Raw genomic sequence first — 5,548 nt, 5'->3', positions numbered from 1 at the left:
GACTGGGGGGACCTTCCACCCCCACACAAAAAATGCTCCAAAACGAGGCACCGTTCCAATAACTTCTGTTTCCCTGCAGTACTCGCTAACTGCACCAGTTCCTGGCCAGAACGTACAAATATAAATTTAGTTTGGTCACTTACACCAAGGTGTACTGGCAGTTTGAACATACAGCAGAAAAACATAATTTGTTGCAAATGGTATTCTACATTTTTAACAAGCTACTTGAATGGTTCCAGACTATAGGCTTAAAGGAGCATGGAAATGGTCGGAATAAAATATGACGGGAGAAGTAGAAATTACGATTGTGAGCCCTGTGATACATATTCGCACAAAAAGTTTGAGCGTTGCGCGCAATCCTAGAGCGAGACGGAGCTTCTCGCGGCAGAAATGCCCCCTCACTCGGCTGACAGCCGGTGACTTCATATGGCCGCGCCGTCTTTTTCTATCTATTTTGTGATTTCTTTGGCGTCGCGGCGCCGGCAAGCCGACCGAGCAGGAAGCGTTGTTGTTCATCGGACGTCGTGAAAAGGACAGGTGATTAACTGACACTCTTTAGGCGACACGTCTGCTCTTCTTGACGAAACGTTTTATGGAGTTGGAGCCTAAGCTCCGCCAGCTTCGATTTCGCCCCACGAATGTACCGGAGGCTGGTAAGTGATGCTGCTAAGTGTGAACGAACATGCGGATTGAAATATAGTGCTTCTTCTTGGTTACAAATGCATAGTCATGAAGACGCGACGCAGTGACCAGTGTTTTTACTTGAAGAGGTCGTCGACCATCATGACTTCTCCGTGTTGTGGTCAACACTATGGGCTCTGAACCGCATGGACACTGGCATCTCTGAGGCGAAAGAGCGGATCGATGAATGCATAGCTGTGTAACATTGCGCTTCCCATATCTCACTGATACCAGGAGCGCAACGTCTCCACAAGCACAACAACATGGATACCAAAATAAAGTCAGTAGAGTTGATCTGCTAGCGATCTGTGGGAACCCCCAAAACACATGACAAAATAAGCATTTTCTTTTTTGAATGGTCATACGCAGCATACAACAATGGCACATGGAATAAATCTCCAACTGACAGGAATGTATTTAGTCGTATCATATATATGCTCCACACACAGGCACAATACTGTTCACTAATTAACGACACCTCAGCACAATCGGAATAGAAACCACAACCGCGTACGATCCACTTCAACCCGGGCCGTCACGGAAACACAGAGGCCTAGCCACACCTATTACACTGCCCGCAGTCTTGTTTTATGCAAAACGTACGAGAAAAATCATGTAAGAACGCAAGTGAATGTCAAACGCAAATAAATAGCAACAGCGTCTCAGTCGGTAAGTCGCCACGATTCCGGAGCTAGCAGACGATTCTGGCGGGAAGCGGACGCTTCCGGCAGCCAAGGAAGTGCTCCGCCATTTGACGTCACCACACGCCAGACTCGGCTTGGGGGAGATTGTCGGAGCGGAGCGCATTCTTGCAAACTAATTTTCTCAGGAAATTCGCGCTTTTCGACGGAAATATTTTGCGTGACAGTTTATGAAGGTAGTATGTCCATATCAAGCAGTGAAAAAATATATGTTCCAAATGATTTCCATGCTCCTTTAACATAAGATATTTTTATTGCTTTGACAATTAGCACTCCTTTGAGACAAGACAGCAGCAACAGGCTAAGTGACTATAAGTTACACATGCTTTGCACGTTAAATTGAAACACCTTAACGGCCTGCTCAACTTTGATGTTGTTCACAGCCCTGCACACATCTGATGATCCATATCGATTAAGAACTAGCACTTGCTGAGCGTAGTGGCTATTGACTGTCCTATACTTCTTGAAACCAGTTTCATCCAGTTAGATTGAACAGCTGAATTATTTAATTTTTGGCCAGCATGAATGTTTTTGGTCTTGTTCTTTGTTCATTTGCGGTGAGACCAAATGTCATCGACACGGTGGTGCCTTCAAAAACCCACCAGCCTGATATTTCCTATACTGCAGATACGGAAATGGTACCTGTGGATTTCCGAACTGAGAGAACCTGAGAGAACAATTCGGATGTGATTCGATATGAAAAGTTGCCTAAAAAATGCACAAAATAGAATGCAAAAAGGTTTCTGGCAACAGCACGAACATCTTACTGATGTGCAGGCTGGTGATGCTGCCACAGAATTCAAGTAACACTTGCATATTTTCCGTTGATGCTGCCATTGTTACTGTCTAAGAAGTCTGCTAGTAACACTTACGCGCTGTCTTGAAAATGTTTTCGTATCCTGTTTCATACATTCGAGTAACATTTTACTGCTATTCCTGATTAATTCCCAGTTTGCCCCCCTGATAACAAGAACATGTGCTGTGTCCTTGCAATCTCACAGGCGATTGTCACTCAGCTGTAGCACGCAAAAACAGAATAAGGGTGGGCTTTCCAAAGCAACCCCGTCGACAATGGAGGGTTACATGAAAATCAATGAAGCACAGGAACTAGTTATGGCACCTAGTAGTACTTAATCAATGTACATTATGGAATTTGTGCACAGAGTCAATCTGTATATGCTCCAAATTTCTGTGATTCCACCTTAACGTAACAGTTAATTAGTTAAGCTCTAGGACTGTACACAACGTTAACGGTAAAGAAGGTAGCATGCTGGATGCCCGACCATGAACCCTTCGGTCAAAACACAGAATGATGCAGAAGCTTGCACGTCATCTGTTGTGTGATGGATGATGGTAGCATACACATGGGCCTCTCCCGGCTTCTGCAAGTAAATTATTTTAAGAGTGAAATTATGAAGAGTGCCAGGACACAGTGCCACATTATCAGATAACATAATTTCATAAGTTCTATATCTTCCACAGAAGGTTCATATGATAATTCAGGGGTTAAAATTGAGTTGGTATGTGCTTTTGGTATTTGAATGAAACAAGGTAAAAGGATGATGTTTCTCATCAGCACTGTAGTGATGTGATTTACCCAAGCCATTTTTGAGAACCTACTGCAGGAAAAAAAACTTTTCACGCAAAAAAATGGTGCTTTTGAGAAGATATGCTACATCATCACGTACACCCCATGTACTTTATTTTGAATATACTTTCACAAGAGGGACGCACATGTAGTCATCGAACCGGAAGCCTATTACCTTGGAGTGATTATCATGTACAGGAATCAGTTGAAGTGGGTTACCTCTAATGACAAAAATTAGACCAGTGTTCGACCAGAGCGGTGTCAAAGTTCGAAAATTCCAGGTGAAGTACAGTACACGATAGAATATAGATAACTGCCAATAATTTCCCATTAGTCATTTTCTGCCGTGTGTTGCAGTCACAATACCAAATATAAACGAAATAGTCAAAGGAAGTGCCAAAGCTGGCCTACTGTTGAAAAAGTACTATGTGTGCTCTACACACAACGCCATCTTCTTTAGTTATTTTCGCATAGTTTTCGTTGGACCTCTTGGGCGCTATCCGTGTAGGACTTCGTATCGCTGCAAAAAGAAAGTGAGCTTCGCGTGGCAATTTTCGAAGTTCAACTGACTAAAAATAAATTTCCTGCAATTAAAAATTGTACAAAGCCTTCCTCGATGGTGGCAAATGCTTCCAGAACTGGTAATTACCGAAAGACCCGCAATGCCCCAGCGCCTACATCGCCAGTTCCAATTATTTGATCACCTTACATGAAACACCCTGTATATGCACTAGATATTAAAACATAAATGTGTACTGTAGCACAAACAAACTACTAGCGTGACCTCCGAAGGTGCATATTAACTGCAGTGAGCCTAATCGGGTGCTCCAACTCTAGCCAAACTTTACCTACTCCTAAAACGGATAATTCAAACATTTAGCTAATTGACTAACTCCGATATCGTACAGCTCCAGTTGTAGGGGCAGTGATATAATCTACCTAAAAGAAATAATTTTACCTTTATCTTAGCTGCAAATAAATATCTGTATTCAGTAAAAACCTCTATATTAACCTAATGTATGCATGTTTACGCATAATATTTGCATGTGCCTTGATGTTCATAGTGACACAGGTTGCACGATGGCTCGGCTAGGTGTACAAGTATTCCACATATCTTGCAGATCCACCCACCCCTTCTCAGCAAAATAGACCTACAGCACAAAGAACTGCCTACCAACTTCATGATGACTCCATCTGTCTTCTCTATTAGCAGTGCTGACAGGAAGCAGAACATAATACTGACCAGGACACCTAATGCGATGGGCAAATTACAATGGCGACTAAATATGTGACACACCTGTATTATTCAATAAATTGAGATTGTGCAGTGTCATACCTTCAACACAGAGCCACTGCTTTCTGACCAGCAGACACCTCCATAAATATCAACAGCAGAAGGTGCACCGCTGGGAAGAAGCACGTATTCGCAGGTCCTGGTGTACCGAAGAATTATCTGAACTGCTAGAGTAGAAAGGTGAGCAAAACCATGGCTCCAGCTCTCGCCTCATATGTATGCGTGTTGGCACACGCTTACTGTGCTTCCATTTCAAAGGCAAGGAGCTGAAAAAAGACAGATGCTTAATGAATGATGATATAAAACGCAATCTTAGCTGATGAGGGGTTCTGGAGTACAGGTCAGATGAAGCTGTATACTGCGCAGACATACATGCTTCACACACACACATAAAAAAGAAAATATTTCCATCAGAACAAAACGTGCACAAAATCATAACATATCTAGCAACTGCATTATATAAAGATCATATATTATGCGAAAATTCCGTCCTGCTTTGAAAAGCAGGACGGAATGGATTGGGTTGCTATATTTTGCGCTAATTCCCCAACCAGTCTGCCTTTCACCTGAATAATGGAAAGGCAGACCACGGGCAGACAAGCACATTCGAAAAACGGAGGGAGAAAAACCAACTGATTTGTATGCTCAATTAGACAGCAACATGCATGCACACGCGGCACTGCTTCAATATCTAAGCGTGTGCGTTTGTACGATCGACTTTTGCGTGTAACCTTAGACACACACTCTTCCTCAAACAGCACAACTGTCCCTGTATTCATTGTGCAAAGAAGCGCAGAAAACGCATGCAATACAACGAAATCAGAGATCCATTTACCTGTATCAGCAGTTCGTCCGTTACGGCATCGAAAGCTTGAGCCCCGTAATGCTTACTTCACGTTGTAGAGGCCTAGAGAAAGCGACCAGGCAGAAGAGGTTGCGAGCCAAAAGTGCTTTTTAATCCGATGGAAGGTGAATGCGTGGTGTGAGCGCGAGAATGCGCGGGATGAAGATGGCCGTCGTTATCGTCGCGCTGGCGAGCCGCCACACTGCTTCCCCTCCGCAGAAGTCATGAGCCGTGGAGGAGCGGAGTGCGCCAGCGGACAGTGCGGGCAGGAGGTGAGACAACGGGAGGTCCTGCAGCGGCGGTGGAAACGGGAGGTAGGGGGATGTGCGATGGGTCGAGGAAGGCCGGTTTAAGGCGCTCAATCGAAACGGTGTCGTGGCGGCCGTCGATGTCCACGGTGAAGTGACGGTCTGTCCGCTGAAGTACCCTGAACGGGCCTT

The 5,548-nt window shown here is 44.2% G+C and overlaps 1 long non-coding RNA gene across 1 annotated transcript; it reads right to left on the bottom strand.

Moving 5' to 3' along the window:
* Positions 1-1,721: 1,721 nt before the first annotated feature.
* LOC135368084 (uncharacterized) lies at positions 1,722-5,251 on the bottom strand. Its single transcript, XR_010414663.1, has 4 exons — positions 5,100-5,251; positions 4,307-4,530; positions 4,145-4,221; positions 1,722-2,764 (listed from the first exon to the last, which is right to left on the bottom strand). It is a non-coding gene; the product is annotated as an uncharacterized LOC135368084 (long non-coding RNA).
* Between the last annotated feature and the right edge of the window lie 297 nt (positions 5,252-5,548).

The sequence above is a fragment of the Ornithodoros turicata genome, chromosome 1 (assembly GCF_037126465.1).
Source record: "Ornithodoros turicata isolate Travis chromosome 1, ASM3712646v1, whole genome shotgun sequence".
Lineage (NCBI taxonomy): Eukaryota > Metazoa > Arthropoda > Arachnida > Ixodida > Argasidae > Ornithodoros > Ornithodoros turicata.
This window is presented reverse-complemented; position numbering and strand designations above follow the sequence as displayed.